The 10489-nt window shown below is 39.0% G+C and overlaps 1 non-coding gene across 1 annotated transcript; it reads right to left on the reverse strand.

The window, feature by feature from the left end:
- On the reverse strand, positions 10379-10489 carry MIR124A (microRNA 124a). The gene has a single exon (NR_129565.1). It is a non-coding gene; the product is annotated as a microRNA 124a (primary transcript).

The following is a 10489-nucleotide window of genomic DNA, read 5'->3' on the forward strand; positions in this document are numbered from 1 at the left end:
AAAGCACCATGATGTCCATACATGCTGTATATTAGGACGATGACTTATCTCTCTGTTTACTAACACTGGAGTTTAGAGATGTCTATACTTTTTAATAGGTGTCTTAAATTCTTTTTCTCACTGATGCACATTGTTATCAAATTAACACATAAAAAGTGTAAATTGCCCACACAGCACAGCAAAAACTTGGACGCTTTTCAATACTTCCCCCACCCCCACTCTCGTCCCCTGTAATCAGAGAGATGGAAAGCCGGGTCAGTGTTTTCGAGTTCCTGAGAGTCCTTCACGGAAGGCTTCCTGTCTGTACTAGAATCTCCACGTTCTCGTGAAACTGGCTTCTTGCTTCACCTGTTCTGTCGCTGGAGAAGGCCCAGATGTTCCTGTGAAGAGTCCTTTCTGACTTTCAAAGCGTAGCGACTGACTCGACAGAGGAGTCAGGCAGTGGATCAGGGCTGGCTCTAACGGCGTTTAAGCCTCTCGCCGTCTTGCATCCTATATGCTCTTGTCTGGCTGGGATTCCTGTGCTGTATTAGGCTGAGACAAAAAGCACAGCCCACACAGCAAGGGCTTTCATAGGCAGGCAATTTATTTTGGGAGTAAAGCCAGGGAATGGAGTGGGATGGCGGGGAGCAGGAGGCAGATAAAGAAACTGCAACAGGGAAGGAGGAAAGATCCATCCAAGTGTGATTTGTGAGTTGGCTGTGTTGTAAACTTGATCCTGCTAGCATCATATGAGCAGTTGTATAGAACCTGTCTCGGTGTTATTCATCTGGGGGACTGAGGCTGCAAGGCATAAGTGTGAGGCGTCTAGGCACCCCATGGAGTCCTTTATTCACAAAATGCTCCCAAATACCCTGAGACAATGTCCAGTCTTAGAGCAACACTCCTGATTTCCTACATGTCCAGTAAAAAGAAAGTACTTTCCTTGGCAGTTTGTTGCACGTGGATTAGATTATATCACATCTCCTTTACTATTAAGGTTGTTGTTATCAGAATGAATTGAATTCTGGAATATATCTTAGTTATCTAATTCCATCCTTTCATTTTTCTGATGAGAAAACAAAGCCTTAGAAAGGTAAGCACATCTTAAGTCACTTCGTGGTGTCTGACTCTTTGTGACCCTATGGACTGTAGCCTCTATAGGCGCCTCGGTCCGTGGGATTCTCCAGGCAAGAATACTGGAGTGGATTGCCATGCCCACCTCCAGGGTATGTTCCCAACCCAGGTATTGAACCCGCGTCTCCTGCATTGGCAAGTGGCTTCTTTAGCACTGAGCCACCAGGAAAGCCCCTAAACCTTCCTTACACTGCACCTTTTTCTAAGACACTGTAGCAACACCATCTTTTTTCTCTTTTCTTTGGAACCAGACCTGCATTGCCATCTGACAACTCATGCACCTGTAAGAACTGCTGCCACCCATTTTCTCAAAAAAAAAAAAAAAAGCATTGTACATTTAATTCCATCTTGGCATTTGCTTCTCAAAGAAGTCAGACTTACGCTCCATGTCATAAATAAGATTTCCCCCAAGTATTGATTCTTTCTGGACTTGCCTATCTAGTGATGAGATTCACTATTTTTGAGCTGGTAATCTCCTTTAATTCATAGCCAGAAAATTTAGAGCTACAGAGATAGTAGGAGAACTGGCCCAGAGTTTTTCAAAATGTACACCAATTGCATTAGAACCAGCTGTGGTGCTAATTAAATGTATCTCAGGCCTGCCTTCTGAAACGAAATATCTGAGGATGGGACCTAAAAACCTAAATTTTAAGACTAGCTCCCAGGGTATTTTTTACTTCATTTTATGGAGAATCACTGCTCAATTTCATGTAAATTGGAAATCCAGTGAAAGAAAGAAAGAAATCCAAATTACCCAACCAATTAAAGCTGTAGTTCAGCCTAAAACATTGGTCTCCAAATTCCAACGTAGGCAAATTAGGTATTTACGTGGTATACCATATTATGACAACCACATCTCAAAACCAGAAAATTCCTCCCTCAGACTCTGAGTAATCAGAATTTATAGGAAAAGATCTTTGACCCTTTGGCACAGAGGACGTCTATTATTATCTTAAAAAATCTGACAAATATCAGTACATTTTCAAAGACTTGGTCAATGCAACAGTTATGAACAATCAATTGGAAAGACAAAAATGATCATTTTTTCCTGAAGCCATGAACCTAAACACTTCAGAGCTACACAATACAGATTAAAGGAGAGTTTTAAATTATATCTGTGGGAGTGTATTGGAATAGACTTTTGAGTGATTCATTAATCTGATGCTTATTTTAAACATATGAAATAATGAGGTCATGAAGAAATTGGTCTAATTATGGTGACCAGTTTAATGACTCAATTAGATTTGGTTAGTGACATTTATAACCCCTGTAGAAAAACAGTATATAAATTGAAAAGAATCTTGATTGAAGAAATAGCTCATTAAAACAAAAGAGAGAAAACAAACAGAAAAAGGAAAAATGAACAGGAACAAAGCTGCTGCTTATCAGAGGCGTGCATAGATGAGCGATAAGGGCAAAAGCTCCAATACTCTGGCCACCTGATGTGAAAAGCTCACTCACTGGGAAAGACCCTGATGCTGGGAAAGATTGAGGGCAGGAGGAGACCGGGGCAACAGAGGATGAGATGGCATCACCAGTTCAATGGACTTGAGTTTGGGCAAGCTCCAGAAGATGGTGAAGGACAGGGAAGCCTGGTGTGCTGCCGTCCATGGGGTCGCAAAGACAGACACGACTTAGTGACTGAACAACAGAAGGGCCAGACTGCAAGTTTTGGACACATATACATGTGGTAAAAATGGGAAATGGTTTGACATGGCAAGTCAAACTCGGTGACAAACTGAAAAAAGTATGATCAGTAAGCACGAAGGTCATGCCTGAGTAGTGAAACCAGAAGCCCTGTGCAAGTTAATAGTTTATCATCAACGTTAGATTAGCTTATGCGATTAATGTTTTGCTCAATTGACCTCCAAACTTGAAATGGAAGAGTTCAAAGCATTCATTGTGGTGGCCCCTGGCATGCATTGCCATGAATCAGCTACGGGTGTACAAGTGTTCCCCCATCCTGAAACTCCTCCCACCTCCCTCCCTACCCCCACTCCTCTGGGTTGTCCCAGAGCACCGGCTTTGAGTGCCCTGCTCCACCACAATATCGTAAAGAAATTATCCTCCAATTAAAATAAATAAATAAAACTCAAACAAACAAGAAAAGAATTCATCGTTACAAATGGCAGAGAGAAGTGGGTTTACAACAAAAATGTAATTGTATTGGGCTTATTTATCCTAAAAGAGTAAAACATAAATCAGCTTTTATCATGAAGAAACTGCTAATTGTGAAACAGGACTGAAAGATATTAATAAAAGGATTTAAATTATAGAACATTTATGGGAGTAGAAAATTTAACATTGAGAAAGCTTCTGGGTAAGACTATAAGCTTCATAAAGATAGATCACATTTCTTTCACCCGTTGTGTAACTCGGATGAATGAAAAGGGCCTAGCGCATAAGAAGCAAACTGATGAAATGAATGAACAAATACATATTTTTAATCATTGGAAATCCAGGAGAGTTTGGGTGTTTACCATGACAAGAAGCCTTTAAGTAAAAATTAATTCAGGTCCTTTTACACGTCTGATTCTGTGACTGAAGGGTATGTTTAATCTTACTGGTCTAAAAACTTTCTCTGCTGGGTTCCGTTCTTCAATTCAGATAAGGGGAAGCAGGGAGAGCGAAGTGGAAAGATAAAGTAGAAAAAAGTTCATTCCTCGCAAGGACATTCATGGATTTAGAAAATGTTAATTACTGCAGAAATTTGTTGCAGTACCAACAGCAGGAGTGTGGAGAGGAGAGTATGAAAGAACCAGCCAATTTTTTACAATGTTTATTAACAATTCTCTCATACCATGGGGTTTTACCATGTCAATTAGCTAATAGTAAAAAGATAGTTGCAAGACAGATGAGTCCAGGTCACAACTAAAGTTGATGTTATTTTTTCTACACCTATGTTTTAAATGGAACTATAATCTCCAATAGATATTCACTGTTACTAGCTTCTCTCTCTGTACATATGTGTATAGTACACACCCACCACTACAATTTTCCAGTCTAACACAACTGCTGGGTGCTTACTACTTTTAGATATTTGTGCTTTCTGAATTGAAAACTTTGGTAAAAAGAATCCTTTCACAGAATCAGAATCCCTTTAGATATATCCAGGTTGTAAAAAGCACTTTATTGAAGAATGTATTCATGGAGTACTTGTAGCCAGTCTCTATCTGATTATCTGATCTCGGCAGAACAATTAAAGTGAACTACTGAAGCCTAGCTCTGGGAATTGAGAGCGTCAAGTCAGCCGAAGACATCCATCCAGAGAAGGGATCAGTTCTGGAAAACTGATGCTACACGGCTCTGGGCAAAAGAATGTCTTTCTCCACTTAATGTTTTCATAGCCACCCAAACTCCATCACCTTTGAAATGACATTGGCCAAGGTTCTTAGTATTTAACACATCAACCTGGGACTCGCTTCTCATACTGACATCACCTAATGGGAACTCATGAGAAGGCACTGATTATGTCTCCTATCTATCTAAATATATCATGAATATTGCTTAGAACACTGAAATCAGCAGGGAACAACGTATCACTGTTTTGTATTTAAGCAAGTCGACAGAGGAAGATATTTTGCCCACATATGCTATAATAATTCTATAACATTATTATAATTTTAAAAGTTTGAGCTACCAACAAGGAAAGGAAAAACACAATTCTGCTCTTCAGTCCATGGGATAAGAGTTGAATAATAAAGTAATATTTTGTCGATTTTATTCTCATTTTTTTCCCCTCTATCTTTCTTTAACACAAGATTAAAATTGCAACACATTTCAATGAAGAAACACTCTTTGAGATAACATCTAGTAATTCCTTAAGAGTTTTCTACATAAATATCTTACACTGAAATATTAAAAACAGCACTGAAGTCAAATGTCTTCTTAGTTCTTGCTTCACGTTTCTCAAAGGCTTAATTTCTTTCCATTTCACCCCATTTTGCCTTGGTAGTATTTTCTGCTTCCAATAATGAGATTTTTTATTTTCCTAGGTATTTGCTATTCATTGTAAATATTTCCCCCTGCACTTTGTAACTCCTGATCTTCTAAAGGATAATCAATTACAATTTCTTGATATTCCAATTTTATTCCATCTTTTTTTAAAAATTTTATTCCCTCTTAAAGCACTTATATTTTCCATTCCTATTCACCCATATTTCTACTGGATTATACCAGTTCTTAATAGAGGCTGATGGAAAATGCAGTGACAGCTGAACTCAATACTGGATTAAAAATGCTGGGTATGTTAAAGCCTATTCTTTCTAATCTGAGGTCTGCGATTAAGGCTTTTATTTTTGTGATCAACAAGTATTAAATTCTATATTAATTTCACCAAGTGGGCATAAAAGAGGGTACAATTATTGTTGTATTTAATTCTTAAAAGTATCAGTAATTAGTTGCTTTAACTATATTAGCATGACCTGTAAAATTAATGTTTAGATGAATATTATTCCTATAAAAGTGAATGTTTCCATGGATTCTAAATAACCAGAGGAAGTTAGAAGGAGTGTTTCAGTTATAAAACGCTACTCTTGTAAAAATACACAGTAAAGAAAGGTTAAAACGCTAATTACATATGAATTCGAATGGCAAATATTGGTGTATGCTCTTCATTTTAGGCAGTATCCCTGGCATTATGGAGACACTCTTTAGTTTGTTTGCTTCCATTTTTCTTTTAAAGAATAGAGCAAATGATTTTTAAAAGAGAAAAAATATTTTGATATGTATTATGCATTTTGTTTACTTCTAGAAGTTGGTTTTAAACTTACTATAAAAACTATTAGGAATATAGAGAAATTATGTCATTGTGTTTATTCTCTCCTGGGTTAAATATGAATTTATTTAGAAATGTAAATTAAGTATGAAGAAAATTAATACTTTCATTTTTAAAAGAATGCTTAGAAAGAAAATATCAAAATTCTAACAATTTTTATACTTCAATTATAATGCCATTAGGTTATAAATGGATTTTTTGCAGAAGTAGCTTTCAGAAGACTAGTGGACCTATAGTAATATGGAATTTTACAATTTGGCCAAATATTTCACTTAGTTTAATATTTAATCAAAGCTTTTTTATTATAGCTAATTATGTAACCATATAATTCTAAAAATCTAGCTTAATATTCTCAGCAACCTTATAGCTTAATATTCTCAGAAGAATTTTCATTTAAAATTAAAACTAAACAAGTGATATTAGATAACTATTTCATTCTGACACCATAAAATAAACAGAACTTTATTTTTAAAATATTTATTTAGTAACCACATAATTAGTAGAAGCATTTTATTACATTAGCACTGATATATTCAACAACAGTCTTCATGGCAAAAATGTGTGTGTTTAGAAATAGGATGTAATTTTGAAATTCACAACATTGAATTAATACAGCTGTATACTAATTTTAGTTAATATACACCCTATATTTCATAAAAATTTTAAAGGATTTTTAACTTTAAGAAAACCTCCTCCATTTAATTTGAGAAGAGATTTTTCCATACCGGAAAACTCATTTTTTAGTGCAAGTAACACTGATGAATCGCCTATGCTGGGACCATATCTGTTCATTTCTGCTCAGAGTGGACTCTTTTATGATTAACTCTTTGCAAACTAAGTACCCATATAAATTCATTACAAAGATTTCACAGGTAGAAAGAATGTACATATTAGTGTGAAGCAAGTTTCAATCTCTTCCTCAGGGATAACTCAATTTCTTATTCTGAAAGTAAAAGTCTGAGAAAGACTGAGGTCAATTGTCCAAACCAGAAAACAATTATTTATCTCAGTCCTTAATTTTTAAAACTTTATCTTAAAAAAAATTATACAACCTATGTTTGATACCTTTAATTATTTTTCCTTTATTAGATCTTAGTAATTGGAGAAACTAGGAAAAGTCTTCTTTAATCATCTAGTCACCACAAAGGCTTTAATTTCAATTTGCAATTTTATATTTCCATATAAAATTTAAGAAGGAAAGGATGCAGAAATGTAACTACAGAAATAATTTAACAGACTGAAACCTTCAGAACATTTTTTACACTACCGTCCAGAATGAAGAAAATTATCCGAGGAGTGCGCAAAATCAAAATCAGGTGGTCCCTTCATACAATATGATGAGAGCTTTTAAATTTCACAGATTAAATGCTGCTAAGAGCTTAATATTTTCACCGCTTATTGCAGCTCAGTGCCATCTGGCTTTCGTTAAGTGATGTTCTGCCTCTTTCGGGCAGCAGAGGGCGCTCTGGCGCTGTTGACAAAGGATACCTTCTGGTGCACGGCGCTAGCGTCTTGTTCCCAGGAAGGAAATGTACTATTTCCCTGGAGGGTGGTCGGTGAGAATCTCAAAGGGTCAAGCTGTCCCTCGGTTATTCCGAGAAGCCTTAATTTGAAACCATCGAACGAAAGTTGTGATTGTCAACACTCCCCCCACACCCCCGCCCCCCCCGCCCACTCCCGCCCCGGCACGACGCAAGAAGCAGGGATTGCTTTTACTGCAAAAATGCTGAGCATAGAATTTCAGAGCAGGGAAACTGGCAATGGACGTTAGGGTGGCTGATTATTTTTAAGAGAAATACTCTTTAAAATCTAGAAATATTAAGGGTGATAACCACTCTAGGTTTAATCACGGTAACCAGATGACCAAATTGTGTGTTCCCTTTTCTAAGTGGTATTTTACCTTCTCTCTTTCATATCATGTAATTTTTAAACAGATTAAGCTTTCTGCAGAACCGAGGTTAGCCTGTCCTTAAAAGGAAGGATTAGGGTAAGGAAGATTAGATATGTCCCAGTTATGTAATATGAGTTATAACACAATTCAGGCAGGAGTGTTTTGTAGCTGTGGATCCTTGTTGCTTCATGAAATATCCAAGGGAATGCAGACATGGGACGTAGCTCAGCTACGTGAATACTGGAAGGAAATCAAGGCTTCCAGGATAAGGTGGAATGCTTTAAACCCACTTCAGTGCCCCTGGACTGATCTTAATTAGCTCAAAAGAAATATTCTCCAACCCCTTTCTTTTACCATTCGGGTAAGCCTTTTCCCTAATGTGTTTTACCAACTCGTTCCACAACTGTATAAAATAAAATATAAACTTAAGACATTGCCGGATACGAAAGAACAAATACTGCCAGTTCTAAAATCAGAAGACAAATAAAATCCACCCTGAGGGAGGGGACGAGGACCTCCCCTGCTGAGGATATTGTATTATGCTGCTCTGTTTTCCTGATTCATTTCCTACATCTGTACCATTCAGGTGTAAAAGAAAGGCTCTGATGAAATCAAGCCCCATTTACGGCCCATTTCTGCATCTTGATCGAAATCGGTGTTGCTGCTTCCATTGCTCAGCCTGGACTGGTTTATCTATTCCTAATTTTTACATCGTTTACTTTTGTGAAGCTAAAAGCAAATTTAAGGAAATACGCAACATATATATATATATATATATATATATATATATATATTTGTATTTAGTTCAGGCTGGCTACAAATTGGTTGATTTTCCGTTTCTTTCTCTCCCCCCTTCTTTGATCCGTTATTAGTTAGAGCACTTCGATTTTTATTATTTAATACTGTCAATATGTAGATTAGGACGATGAAATATGCTGAGATTATAAGATTTAGTGAATGTGTTAACACTAACCCCAGCGACCCTCGGCTTTAAAGTGAATCTTCTCTTCCTCGGATTCAGTAAACACCCTGCCTTTTTCCATCTGCCAGATCTAGGAGAAGGATGCTGCCACTACGGTCGGCTTCTTTCCGCAGTGCGCATTTTAGGCTTCCTGGCTCTGCAGTGCCTCCAGCAGGCCGGAAAGCGCCGAGCAAGTTGGGCGCACCGAAGCGGTCTTAGGGCTCCACACCCTGGGCCTGTCTCTGAAGGCTGTCCTTCTTCGAGTCTGACCCGAGAAGGCAGGCTGGGTGGGCTTCTGCTTGGCCCCTTCTGCTAGTCAGTTCCTGCCTTCTTGGTCAGTCTTCAGGCCCACTCTTGATTCCGGCACTAATGCCTTTGGTGACTACACCAGCACTGTTCTAAGGTGCGTAGCTGAGTACTTTACATTTAATGTTTTAAGGAAGATGACTTTCAAAAAAATAAAAAGAGCCTTCATTCTCATTCTCCTTCTTGCAGGTCCTAGATTCGAGTTTCAGCCTAAATAAATTGTTCCCCAATGTACATAGATTAAGCGTAATCTGTCTACGTGAAGACAGACCGTACAAGCCAAGTGTGGCGAGAGCTAGAGTGGTCTATTGCGGTGAACTATTAGATTTCGCTGTATATGGCCTTACCCTACTTTTATTTATTTATTTTTTCGTAGACTACCTAATATCCAGTTATTCTTTGTGGGAGAGGGCTGGACGGTCCTATTGCTTTGGGGTAAAATTGCATTAAGGGAAGAAGGCCATGGTCAGCACCGCGGACAGCGCCGGGAGCCGGGAGTGTGGCCACTTCACTTTCTCAGCTACCCGCCTTTGTTCCCAGCCCCGTAGGCCAAGGCAGAACAAAGACATCTATCAAGGTTCGCTTTCTCAGCTGAGTTCGTCTTTGGCTCCAAGGCCGTGGTGCGGAACTATTATTTCCTCAACAGAGTCCAGCTCTTTGGCTTCCAAATAAATTAATTTGCCTGGTCCTTCTAAAGTTTGTGGCCTGGCCTGTTCCCCCTGTCCTACTCTGTTGACTGATTTGACCATTGCGACTACATCGAAACAAGGAAATCTTTTTTTTTTTTTTTAAGCGAAGCAAGGCCGACTGGAGACTGGGAAGTGAGAAGGAGAGGTAGGGCGGGGGGCGGGGGAGGGGACGGGGGAGGGGGGGTTGGGATCTTCCCAAAGAAGCTGAGCTATTTGAGATTTCGTGTGCAATGTGATGAGGGCGCCATTTAATGTTATGATCCTCTCTTCTGTTTTGTTTCCGCATCTTGGTCCAAGATTGTAAACAATCGCACTACCTACTCTTGAAAGGACCACTGCTTTCTAAACGCCTCAACTCTGTAGAGTATTTGCACAGGGAACCACCGCTCTCCTGACAGCTGTCACTGAAGCGCCGGCCCCTAAGATCTCCCTCGGGGATTTTCCTGCGGATTTCTGAGGCCCTTAGTGAAAACTATGACCCTTTTGCTTTCGGAACACTAGGCTGGTTCTGGAATCAGTTTGAGGGTCTTTTGGTGGCCCAGGATGGATTCTTTCTACCTCCCCACCTCAGTGCCCTCCCACCCCCGCCCCGTGCAAGTGCCTTTTGCGCTTTCTTATCCTAAGAAGTTCTGGTGTCCTTCAAGTGCAGCCGCCCGTAGGCTCCGCTCTTGGCATTCACCGCGTGCCTTAATTGTATGACATTAAATCAAGGTCCGCTGTGAACACGGAGGGCAGAGTCTGATCTTGAT

This window comes from Capra hircus, chromosome 14, assembly GCF_001704415.2.
Source record: "Capra hircus breed San Clemente chromosome 14, ASM170441v1, whole genome shotgun sequence".
In the NCBI taxonomy this organism is placed as follows: Eukaryota; Metazoa; Chordata; class Mammalia; order Artiodactyla; family Bovidae; genus Capra; species Capra hircus.